Below are 13,599 nucleotides of genomic sequence, written 5' to 3'. Positions count from 1 at the left end.
TCGCTGGCTGGGCATGAGAAGCTGAAAAATCCTTGACTTTAGTCTAAACACTACTGAGCAACAACTGAAAACATCAGTGTTATCAACATTCTTCGCATACTGAACTCAAAACATAGCACTGTACCAGCTACTAGGAAGACAGTTAACTCTATCCCAGCTGAAACTAGGACACTTGTACATGGATTTCAAAAGAAAAAATAAAGATGTCTTGACTAATTATTGAGGGATTCATTCAATTTTCAACATTCCTATGCAATTATTTTAACCCAATTAAATGCAATCACTACAGATCCATACCAATGTTATTTGGACATTCATAGATACAAAATGGATCTTTGAGATGAGAAAAAAATACTTTCTTTTTAATGAAACAATTTTTTAAATAAGCATACAGATAAAGGCATGTTATATTAATTTGCCAGTAATTTAAGGTCTTAAATTTTGTATTTGTGTATGTAAGAATGTTTAGCTCACTGAAACAAAATTATTTCACCAGAACACCCAATCTTACTGCCACCATCACCTGCTGAATGATACATTTCTGGCAACTATAGCAAATTTGCCAATGGGGATGTTTGAATGGAATGTTGCTATGTAACCAAACTCCAAAAAGTGTCTTTAAAACAGTGATGAATGAGTGAAGTTCACAAATAGGGTTTCTTCTGTCATAAATGTACTACTTACATAGAGCTTTTTATTGCATCAGTAACTGAACTGACAACCAAATAAATCTGACAAAGAATGTGAAAGACTTGATATATCCTACACTGATGGGTGGAGAAGATTTCAGGGAGGCTTGAACTAGTTATTTGCTTAATAACAAGGTTATATTTGCTCTTATGATTGTAATTATGATTTCATGGAGTTTCAAAATTGGGATGACAACAGCCTTCACATTTTGTGCAAAAAGCTAGGCATATTCTCTTAGTAGCCTGTAGAAATGTGGCTGAGAAAGACTGAAAGAGAAAGATTTAAGAGAGGCTGAAAGATTTACTGTTGTAATAGATTAACAAATGAACTTTTTAAGAACACCTTGTCTGCATGAAACTAAACTTTTCTAATAACAGAATGTCTATTTATTACTTATTTTATGTCACTTTTGGTCTGTTTTATTTTTGTATGCTTTCTTTCTTAACGCACTCTGATGCTTTTGAAACATAAAATTTATGTAGGTGATAATTCTCCCTACTTTTACTTTTTAAATAAAGTCATTGTAAATCCTTTTCCCTAACCAACTAAATGTAATACCACAAAATCATTAAAATAATGGCACATTGATGGAGTTAACTCAGTTAATTTTTGCATTTTTTGTTTTGTTTGTTTTAAAGTTGTAGATTTTAGACCACACCAATACACCAGCATATCTCAAAATAGTCCACAGCCATTGTGAACAATTTTAGGGATAGCTCTGCCAGTCACATCCATTCATATTTGCTATTTCAAGTCTGAACTTCTGCTAAATGCATAAATGCTCCAGTACAGCCTGGCTGGATTCTGTATTAAACTAGGAACTCAGATCTCTGGAGACAACAGGTTAGCTTGTTATTCTTAGGATGTATCAGACCAGGCATTTCAAGTAGAAAAAAAACCAGAAATATGAATATCATGGTAGAGACCATGGTGAGAATTTCAGACACATTCCTCTCTCTGGCGTTTCCTATGGGGTTAGTTTAGGTGTTGGCATGTTGGCTCTTGTGAGTGAATTCCATTCATAAGCACCAGGTTGTACCAAATCCTCGGACAAAGAATTTAAGTATATTACTTGGGATTGTGATTTCCACTCTTGCATCCAAAGACCAAAAATTTGTGTGGCCTCACTGTGCTAAGTCCCCCAGTGTGGAACTGTTCTTTGGTTCCTTAACTAGGCAAACTGAAGGCTGAGAGGAGAAATGGCTGGTCTCTTCTTAAACTTGGGATAAACATAAGAAGGCAAAAGAACTATTTTAAGCTAAAATATCATGCTGGAATAGAGCAGATGATAGTTAAAAATTAGTAACAAACAAAGTTCAGAGTAGAAAATAAAAGAAGGATTCTAAGAAATAAACTCCCTGGAAGTGTTCAAGGCCAGGTTGGATGGGGCTTTGAGCAACCTGGTCTAGTGGAAGGTGTCCCTGCCCATGGCAGGGGGGTTGGAACTAGATGATCTTTAAGGTCCCTTCCAACCCAACCCATTCTATGATTCTATGAAACAAAGTTGTGAGTCTTACAAGAAAAGTAATGGGAGGAAGAAAACTAGCCATTTTAAAATGGCTTTGATCAGTTTATGAAAGGCATTCTATAGTTTGTTTGCCCATGAGAACAAGGAACTGTACATGATGTTGTGATCTGCTCTTCACATGGTCTTCATACTCAGTAATGTTACTTAGTAATAGAGAATTTGAAGTCACATGAAGCTGAGGATGTCCTATCTTATTTTAAAGTATTTGTTGAGATTTATGATAAAGACACAAAGTGCCTCGTTCTCTGTGTGGACTTTAACTGGTAAGATCCTGAATCCGTTTGGAGTACCTTTATCTTCCAGTAAAACTGAAGAAGCTTAGGATATACAACAGTTCTTCAGATGTTTTCCCTACTTTACAAAACCAGATCCTTTCAGGTAACAGTAAGATAAAGATGCAGTGAATAATAAAAATAAAAGAATCTAACATGACAGCTGTAACCAGCAAGGATATGAATGCAGCAGTTTTTGGCTCAAACTATTTGCTGGATATGGCATGTATATTTCAAATATTTTAGTACATCTTAAACTGTATGGGTTTTGTTGCATAATGTCTCTCAGAAGAAGTTGCATTCAACATGAATCAGGGATGATTCCTAATTTAATGGATAGTTCATCTTTTTCCAAAGACTTTCCCATAGAGACAACAGTTACAAACAGTGAAACGAATCTTTCCAAATTTCAGTGCCCACACTCTGTTGGTACCTGCTCCTGAGATAATCGCCCTTTGCCATAATCTGTGAAAAGAAATAGACACTCCTGTCATGCAATTCCCAGTTTCTGGAGGAAGAATTCTGAAAAAGATCAGATGTTTAAGAATATAACTAGTTCAAATGCAGATATTTGCATTGCAGATATTTAAGCACAGGTCACATGAATTCCACTTATAGGGATTGCCTCTGCCTAGTTTAGGCACCTAATTTTTAGGGATCTAGAGAAGCATTACAGTAAGCACCAAAGTTCTCTGTACAGTAAATAAAGAAAAGCAGGAGCCTAACTTAGATGCCTAAAACTTAATGGGCAGTAATTCTTTTTGGATGACTTTGAAAGCACCTACATTTTTCCTTTGACTTTATAAGCATCTACTTTTATAGAGTAAGTTCACTAAGAACCTAAAATTAGAAGCAAGTTAGATGTGTAAGCTAGACAAGCAGGACTACCTTTTGCAATGACATCTCTCTCTGGTGATGACACAAGAAGAATGACAGAGTAGAAGAAAAGAGTGACTAAAGAGAACTCATCTTGGACAAGATTAATCATGTATTGATTTCTGTCTACATACAACAGTGAGGTCTGTCCTAGACACAGGTACATAAATCTGTAGATAGGCAAAGAAAAGAGAAAGATAGATGTGATACCAAGCTCCAAACACTCAAAAAATATGTAGGTAAAGAACAAGGTGAAAAGTTCAAAATAGAACAATTTTTTATCCAAGTAATTTTTCATTGTGGGAGTTTTTGTTCATTGGATTGTCTTGCTGTATTACCTGTCTAAACATACACGAGTAAAATATCAACAATAGTATTCTGGCTCCAGAAAGCAAATAAGATCTCAGAATGGCTTCTCTAGCTGAATAAAACAACAATTCAAAGCCAGCTGGTGCCTCATAACGGCATAGATACCAATGGTCCTAAGTATGACAGCAGTCTGCAAAGCGATGCAGTGGGACCGAGATGTTGGTCTGGAGTATTAGAGTTATGGCAGAGAGGTTCTGCATTTGGACTGCTTCCTCCATGCTTCTGTGCCAATGTTTCCATGTCTACCTTCTTCTTTCTCAAGTCACACAGATTGTGGTGATTATGCCTCATTACCGGTATGCTTAAAATGGGGTTTCTGCCCCAGCTGAGTGTTGTTGTAAAACAAGCAGTATGTAACAGCTACACACCAAGCCATTTCTCCCAGAGGAATTTCACTCCTTCTCACAGCCCTCATTGGAGATATCATGCAGCACTGTAGTTCTTGACTGACATCTTCATGTCAACAATGCATTGCTTTCAGAGTACATATTTGGAGTAAAAATATAAAGTCGTATTTATTGACAGATACTTTAGAATCAACTTTTATATCCCTAAACAGTTTTACAACAGATGACTGAACAGATAGCTTATGCATCTGAGACCTCATTAGTGTTATCCATCCGATTAAGTGGCAACATTGAAAGAACTAGGTGGGAAATTTGTAAGAAGGTATAGTGTTATCAAGATTTACTTAAACTAGTGAATGATTTTCTCTGTTAGGACACACAAAAGTCTAATGGTAGACAGCCTAATGATAACAGATCTGCCTCCAGAATTGATTCATCTTCACCTAAACTCCAATGGAAAAAAGAAAAACGTTTATGCTCAGAAGCAAAATATAACATTTTTAAAATGCACACATGCCAGCTTTAAAACCATATGTTTAAGGAAAAACAAAAAATATTTTCTGTATTTTTCTTTGCAAATTTCACTACCAGACACTTTCAATATGCTTAATTTGTTAAAAAGTGCATCAAGTATGCCATTTAAAAAGTAGCACTCATATGTTACTGTGCTTATTTTCACCATAAAAATAGAACTCCCAGCACTTAGAGAAGATGAAGAGAGTTTCAAAAATAAGTATTTTAACTCATGTCCTAGACACCTCTGAATCTGCTCTACACTCAGAGCAGTCTGTGCATGGGAATAAAAGCACTTGCTACTGTGCAGAAGCTGATTTTACGGAACTTGCCCTCTTTCAGAGCAATTAGAGCCTAATGGCCTTTAAAAAGAAATCCTAGTCTTACATATTTATTAGCTATATCTGCTGGGACACAGCTCCTCTTTTCTCCATTTCTTCTTTTCACATGCAGAGTCAGAAAGAGGGGATTTTTTTACATTATTCAGTTATCGTTTCCTATTGATTTTTTAATTTTTTTTTTCCAGGGATGGCCTCAGCAGATCTGCATGGGTGCACGTGAAAGCAGCAACTGGCCACTAATACCTTTTCTTCCAAGGGTGTGATTTACCCAGGCAGGTGCAGGCAGACCTGAGCTCATTTTGCCTTTCCTCAGAGCTAGCTGACTGAGCAAGAGTGTGGACAGGATGAACTCAGGGCTGTCTGTACCCACCTGTGCAGGCATGCTCTGTAAATCATTAGTCACAGCCATGGGATTAACTTCCTTAACAGTATCCACGTAAAAGCTGGCTGCGGAAAGCCTGGTAGGTGCAGAGGCTCTCTCTGTCATCAATGGAGAGGTGGGCAACTCAAGTGGCAACTCATCGCACCGGAAGATAGGGTGATGAATCTCCCTTTGAAAATGTCCTCCTTTTTTATTCTCTAAGGGAACTGCAGTGATTACCTTAGACTTCTGTCTAACTTTGAGATGTTGGAGTTAGGTAAGGGAAATCTGATCCGCCAAGGGCGAGACTGAGAGCACCTTCCACAGAGTGGGCAGAGCTCTCGGGAGTCAGCGGTGGGACACCAGCCAGTGTGATTGCAGCTACCTCGGTCTGATGTTCCAGACAGGATCAACCAAAGGGTTAATGCCATTGTTTTCGGAGTTTTGAGACATGGGGTATACAAAAACTAGAGCTTGGAAAATGTGATGTCCTGGTACAGTTTTTAAATTGTTAGCAGGTCTAAACAGATTTATGTAGCAGTCATGGGCATTTACAATTAGGAACCATGGTCTATTTAAATCCTAATAAATATCTTCTGCTGAACTGTGTCAAAACAAAGTGCAAGATACCTTGAGTGGATTCCTTAAACAAATAATATTAAACTTACTTAAATAATGCCCTCCAGGTATTATACTGAAACACCTGTTTTCTTGAGCAACATCTACTCCCATGGGAAATAAGTTCAAAGCCAATATAGTAGCATACAAAGTGTTTTTGCCAGATACAAATGCTGCCTACGTTCAGTGTTGCAAATGGAAATTTTTTTTCCATTTGCAGTCATCTTTCCTTAATAAACCAAGGTCATTTATACAACACGACTATTTTTATTTGTATGAAAGAGATTATCATTGGAAATATTAAACTGCAACTTTTTTTAAAAGACTTTGTTGAGTTTAAAGGAAAGGAAAAGTAAACCTTTACTCAGATAGGGTTTAATGTTAATTCAGGAAGGGGGGAAAAGTTTTCTGTAGTTCAGCAACAGTTTCCCTTTTGTCCTCGATGAAAATCTGAAATGAAACCCATCAAACAAATGAAAAGATCCCAGTTTCCTTTAGTAGGATTTGGATTAGGGCCAACTCCTGCTCCCACTGATTTCAACAGGACAATATCTAACTGGGTTGAAATGATCCAATTCTTATCTCTCTGTATATCAAGATTACACAAAATCAATAGTAAATATAAAGTGAGATTGTAATTAGGCCTTGCTAATGCTGAGTTATTATTCAGAGTTAAAATCTAATTTGCAATGCACATTAGTTTTGGGAAGGGTAGCAGAAATAGAGGAGAATAAAGGGAAGCAAGCAAAGGCTACATTGTTGGTGTCATTTCTGCCTTTTAGCTGATAGCCTGATTTTGTCAAAGGCAAAGCTGTCATTGGTTTCAGATGGGATTATCTGTTGGACTTCTTGTCTGTGGTTCATTTAAGAATCATGGCAGTTAAGTCTCCTGAGCAATCATAGAAGGATACACTTGATTATATTTAGAGACTTTTCCACTACTCAGATTTTTCCATTAATTTCAGTAAGAGTTTGAGCCCTTTGCAAACACTAAAACCCACTGAGGGCTGGGCGTGAGCATTTCCAGCATTAATGGCAAATGAGCATTTTCAAAAATAATGTACTAGCTAAAACAATTTCCTAGTAAAGTATTCACATGCAGCAGTCTTCCTGCAGTTCTCAGCTATGCAAAACAATTTAATCATACCTCTAAAGCCAACTGGAAAAAAGTGGTCTAAGTTTCAGTCTCTCCTAGAAACACAACCACTAATATTTCCAATGATCTTTCCTAATCCCTGTTGGAAAGAGCTTTTATTGTGGTACCAGCAGTTCTGTTTGCATTCTCTGGAAACCATCTCCAATAAGATGATTACCTCAGAGCAATTAAACAGAAATTCAGAAATAAACACGACCAAATAAACAGAAAGATGTGAAATCTCTTTCCTGGTTGACTTTGCCAAAGTCAAAGCAAATCAATTTCTTAGAAAAGCACTGACACCTTTCCAGGCAATGATCAGGATTCTCATTTTAAACACATCGGAGAAATAACTATTTTGGATTTAGTTGGACTCTCCATACATGTCAGCCAGTGTCCCAGCAGCATCTCCACTTTTGAAAAACTAGCTGGAGTGTACGGGCTCTATCTATGCACATGTTTACTAGCAGCTTCTCACCTTTTACATTAGCTTTATTGCTTGTGGCTTGGGCTTAATAAAATTCAGCAGTTTCTGCCAGGTTAGAGAAATGGACTGAAGCTCTTGAAGTAAAGGACAGCTGAAATCAGTAAAATTCAACTGGGTTTGCAGACAAAAATACCACCAACCAACCAACCCACCAACCCAACCATTAAGCAGTCAGTTTCTCTGAGGATACTTTGCAGACTTTATTGTCATATCCTGTCTTCAGCTGTGCCTTGGAGTGAGGCTGGCCTCACTCCTCCACCTGGGTCCTCCTCTGCATCCTATCACAAGTAAATGGTAGTGGGATAGAGGAAGAAGGTGGCAAGCTCAGAGAAAATGTGGCTTAGCCCGTCCTTGTGGTCTGGGGACATACATACTGAGGCTAAACCTCACTTTGGAAGACACTGAGATAACATATTTCCTCCTGGGAGAGGGAGAAATGAGGAAAGAGTTGCAATTCTCAGAGGAGGCAGCATTATTACAGGATCTGCTGGTGGGATAGCAGCACAAGCCACTTTTTACCTGATTCGTAAGATAGTATAGATCTGGCTATTGGACTTATTTTTGCAAGGGAAAGCTTGCAAAAATTATTTTTTGTGAGCTCAACTAAATTCAACTGTTCAAGCTCAACTATATTATTGCTCAACTATATTCTTACATCAGTTCATAGCTTAACATGATGAGTGTGTTTTTCATGAGCGCAAGGAAAGGTTGAAAACTTGATATCATCCAGATTCAAAGGGAAAGGGATGGAAAAAGTAAATCTCATTGCTGAAAAGGAGGGCTCAGCCAGCCCTACAGCAGTTTGACCTGAAGATAGCCTCTTGCAGCCACCAATGCAGCTGCCAGTGGAGTTTTCAATAGCCAGATGTTGTTACTGGAAAATACATTCCAGAGTTCATTGGAGCTACTTATAGTCCTGACCTTGTGTGACCAAGGCAGCTGATTCTGTAGCTAAAAAAAGGTATTGCGGATTAAGCTGAATGTGAAGCTTCAGCTATAGAATTATATGGTATTTTGCTAGCAGAAGTGTAATGACTAGAACGTGCATGTGCCTCTTTACTGTGCCAACACAACTACTTTCCAAAAAAATTTTGACCTGTTCTATATGTCTCACGAGGTGACCTTATCATTCAAGCAATGGGTGGAGCTGGTATATTTTCTTGCCTTCTCAGCATTTGGCTGATTTACTGTCTGGTCCCTTTAAAATTCTTCTTGTCCTTCGGGGTGAATGCTATAAGATAACTGGAAAATGATTTTGTAAAAGAAAAAAAAAATGTCCTCCCTTTCTGCAGAACAAGAAGGATTTTCAAGGTCCTGGAATATGCTTGTTCCTCAGCCACCCACAGAATGCGTGGCAAAATTAAATACATCTGACACGTACAGTACATCATGTCATGTCTGCTGATTTGATCCAGTAGAGTACTAAGCATTACTCAACGCAAGGCTTATAGAAACAAAAAGGAGATGCTGATTGCTTAATATCTACTTACAGTTTGCAAAACAGGACGAATAATCACACCTTGATTTCAGGGGAATTTTTCCCAATTCCTGTGCAGAAAATAAAATTCAGTTAGAAAGACTTATTTTTCCTAACTTCAAACAACATTCACTAAAATATGTGGTTGGGGGCTTAAATAATGGGTTTGCAGTATGAGATGTCCCTTTTCAGCAGTGAGACAGTAGAGGGAGTGGAGGACTGGTTATTGAGAACCAGACCCTATAAGTAGGGGCTATTGATATTCTTTTACATTGTTCTGAATCTGTACCTGAAATTAAAGGTACTGCACTACCATTTTCTGTATGAGCTGTAAGTGTGAGAAATCTGTATCAATCTGTAGTAAATTTTACATTTTACCAGGTTACCTCAAATTTTGACACTATATTATACCTAGAAAAATACCTGCACAGTTTTGATGGGATGAGAAACAGTACTTATAGTTCCCAGATTTCACCTACTGGATAGATGTCCTGTGATATTAAAATTTCATTATACTCTGTGTTAGTCATGCCCTGTGGGTTCTCATAAAAGAACTGTTAAACCTTAACCTCCTCCCTCCTTTCATACCATATCCATTAAGCAGAAGAGAGATGACACCAGTCATTCCCACCACAGTCTCATTTTTCCAGGTCTCTCATTTTCTGTAGAAATAGTGCCACTTCAGCTGGAGTTTTTTTAGTACGGAGTATACTTTTGGCTTGCTTTGTCTCTTGCCATTGCTAGTGCTGAAGAAATGCCTCTTCGGATAGCCTCTATTTGGTCTGCTTAGGGGTCTATCAGAGGTGATGAGATCTTCATCAGTATTGCATTTTTTGTATTACTGCAGACAGTCTTGTCTGTGTTGTAGCCTCTCCATTACTTCTTCTTCAGGTTACCGTACTCCAAATATTTCAGGATTTCTCACACCTGCCTTGGAAACCCTGCAGTTTTCTCTAGAATTTGCAGTTATTTTTCTGTACTCTCTGTTGTATAGGAGGATGTTTCAAATACTGTACCTAGGGACTTGATTTTCCTGGTCTTCCTAAATGCATGAGGTGTCTGTACTATACGGCTTCTCTAATACATTTAGGTTCTTAGATACAGTCTCCACTTTGACAATTTTCAGATTTTCTATCAAATGTATAATCGCTCAGTACCATTTTAGAGTTTGTTGATATTTGTACACATCAGAAGGATATTATATTAAAATGCATTTTTAAGAAGAACTACAACAGAAAATCAGCTTTTATAATTATGAATAGGAAATGTATGTCTTAAGGGTTCTAATAAGAGGAAATTTCAATGAAAATAAGAAAAATCATAAGTAAGGAAAAGAATTGTTTTACTTATTGGAAATTTACCTTCTTTCATTGCATAAAGAATTTCTGTCCAAGAAACATCTCCTTTTGGCTGATTGTACCTAGTTATTATTAGCAGTAAACATTTCACCAGTTGTTCATAGATAGAGCAAAAAAGCAAACAAATCCATGAATCATCCAACCTAAGGTAAACTTTGAACCAACTCTGCAGTTAACTCCAAGATTAAATTCCCTTTGAATATCTATGAACTTTTGGGGGTTTATACTTATTAATGATAAAGTGCCTACTTTGGCCACTTGAAACACATCAAGATCTATCTAAAATTACTGTGAAAGGAGGATTTTGTGAAGGCGGTATCATAGCTACAAAGATACAGAACAATTTTTAAAAGAATAGTAGATGCTCATGGTTTTCTTCTTTTTTTTTCTTTTTTTTTTTAAATAGACACTGCTTACCTCACAGATTCCTGTGTGAAAATTAGAGGCTGAGTTTATAAAATTACCAGCCCTACCCATGTCAGATCTTCTCCACATATTTCAGCTGAAAAATTAGAGAGGGGACATTAAGCTTTATAGAAACCCACAATTATGAAGAAACAAATATGTGCAGAACCATTAGTGGTGCATTTGAAGAGAAATCTGTGAAAAAAATGTTGATTAGCAGACTGAAAATGATTGCAGAATTGTAAAGCAGTGGGGGATTTGATTCTGCAGAGTCCCCATCACTGGGGAGATGGTTTTGGGACCACGGTGTATGAGACTGTCTGGAATACACTGCCTGTGATCCCCTCTGGGCTAAATGGCTCTTACACAAATGACTCTGAGCAGGACTGAGCTTTTATGGCATGTAGACACTGCTAAAAACAAGGAGACCAAGGACTGAGGTCTAGCATGGGTCTCCTGGTGATCCAATCCCCTCAGGAGAGTAGCTTATTCCCTGGTTTTGGTTCAGTTAGCTCCTCTCAAGACAATTTGCTCTTGGGAGCCAGCACTAAGCAGCGCACAGAGGAACCAAGCTGTGGCACATGGCCAGGGTTTGGTCTGGAGCCTTTAGTAGTATAGACATGGCCCCACCGATATGCATCCTTGTACTCTATTCCCAAGACACGCTGAGCCTTGCTGAAGGAGCAGCGAGGAGACAACACTTTGCAGGCCTGTATACCTGCAGGTTAGTGACTGCACGTATAGGAAAAGTTCCGTGGGATTGCAGCAGCACAGGGAAACTGCACACTTACAATGGATAACTGCTTATAACAGCAAATTCGTGTACAGAAATCAGACTTCGCCTCATGGCAAAAACGTCTTTCGAGTCCTATTGCTGGGTTTTTTTGAAGCATGAACTGCTAAGCCTGTAGCAGCCCTCCAAATACCTTTTACTGTTAGGGAGTTAGAAATTCATGGACGGATTTGGCAGCTCTTGCTACTTTATACCCCATTTGCCTTTTCCTCTTTAAGGGACCAAGTAAAACCTTTGGACACTGCTTCTCTGTTGTGAGTGTCATCTAAGACAAGGCTGCAGGTGAAGGAAGCACGTCCATTTCTGGCTTTCTGATGGGTTTTTAAAGGCTAACAACCTCTACCTATTTTCTTCCTCTGATAGCAAGGGAAAAGGACAGTGAGTAGAGGACAGAGGAGATCAGTTTGAGACCGTAGCTCACAAGGTGTGGCATTACTCCCTCCTACCCTGGGGGAAGGTGGGGAATTGAGGCAGGTAGAAAAAGCTAGTTCAGTAGATGAGAAGGCGGCAGCTGAAGGACCGATTGTATATGGGCAGTCAGGAGGTTCTTCCTAGGGTTGCTTCATGCTCCTTCCTGCCTTCCCTTATCTTTGAGCAGAGCACAAGGCCTGCCTAGGTGGAGGGGGCAAGGTGGGGTCCTACATTTTTGTTCAGATCAAAGAGTAGCTCCTCTTCTCTCACAGGGGATTCTTGGAGAAAAGTAGGAAAAGTGCTGGTTCTGGAGAAGAGGAAGGGAGGGAAGTTGGAGTTCAGTGAGCACAATACAGAAGTGAGGTGGGGTTATGGGAAGAGAAAAGAGAAAATTAAAATTGGGGAGGAAGTCTGGAGAGAAGTTTAGGAGCACATGGACAGGACAACTGAGAGGGAACCCATACAGCCAGGAATGCTGAGGAAGATGGAAAAGTTTGGTGTGAAAGTCATGTGTCACCTAGCTTTGGTAGCAAATTGATGCCACAACCCTCCTCTCCTTTTTCTCTTTCTCTCTGTTGTGTTGACACACAGAGAAGTGAATTTTCAGGATTTTCTAGACTATATGGGTGGACAGAAACAACAGAAATATATTGGCATTTCCAGAGGACATTTCACTGAACTATCTTCAATACCTATTTCAAAATGGAAATAAAAATGAAGTGGAAATGGAAATAAAAAGGCTTTGCATGCAAAGAGTGAAGAAAAATTAACAGGGGAGCATTATTCTTTCTCTGAGTGCATTTACATCTCCAGAAGGACAGTAGCTTAACGTGATGGTATGTGTCTTAAAATGGGACCTCATGACTGGCCATCTGTTAGTCTCATCTTGGCTTTCCTCATTTTCATAGCCTAGTGTTTACATCCCTCCAGCACATGTTCATTTCTTTATTTTTAATCAAGTATTAAAATATATAAGGAAATGGCAGAAACCCTTGGGAGCAACAAGTTCTTAGTGTGGTCTGAATGAACTTCCAAAAGTGATCAGAAAATTCCTTCTCTTTCTCACACAGTGTTATGACTTGACCTGTCTCTCTTCTCCTTTCAATATGTGATAGCAGCACTGGAAGTTATACCTTTTAAAAGTTATAGTATTTTTAAAATTTCCTCTGAAAAGTGAAGCTTCATTTTATTTCACTATCATCCTTTTTTTTTTTTTTTTCCAGATGTAAAAACCTCAGACATAGTGTGCCTTTTGTACTAAGACACCCAATTCTCCCTGACTAGAGTGGTGCAAAGAGCTTGGTATTTCAAATGCTGTGACAAATGAAATCTTTCAATATGAATAAAAACCCATGTCCACAGGGAGGTCGGTCTAAAAATCTGTGCAAGACTTAGATGTTATGTTAATGCACCATCAATCTCATGTAAGGAGATGAAATGAAGAACTCATTTTGACTATCAAGAGACATCAAAAATAAATTCCTGATTTAAATTTTCAAATACATATAGGGATTTTTAACTGTTTCAAGTTGCTCAAGTCACTATCATGAAAGATCTTGGTGCTAAAAGCACTTCCTGAAAATCAAGGTCCTTTAAAACTGTCTCTGACCGAGTGCTG

Source organism: Harpia harpyja, chromosome 4 (assembly GCF_026419915.1).
Source record: "Harpia harpyja isolate bHarHar1 chromosome 4, bHarHar1 primary haplotype, whole genome shotgun sequence".
In the NCBI taxonomy this organism is placed as follows: Eukaryota; Metazoa; Chordata; class Aves; order Accipitriformes; family Accipitridae; genus Harpia; species Harpia harpyja.
The sequence above is the reverse complement of the archived record's forward strand: the minus strand, read 5'-3'. Positions refer to the sequence as shown.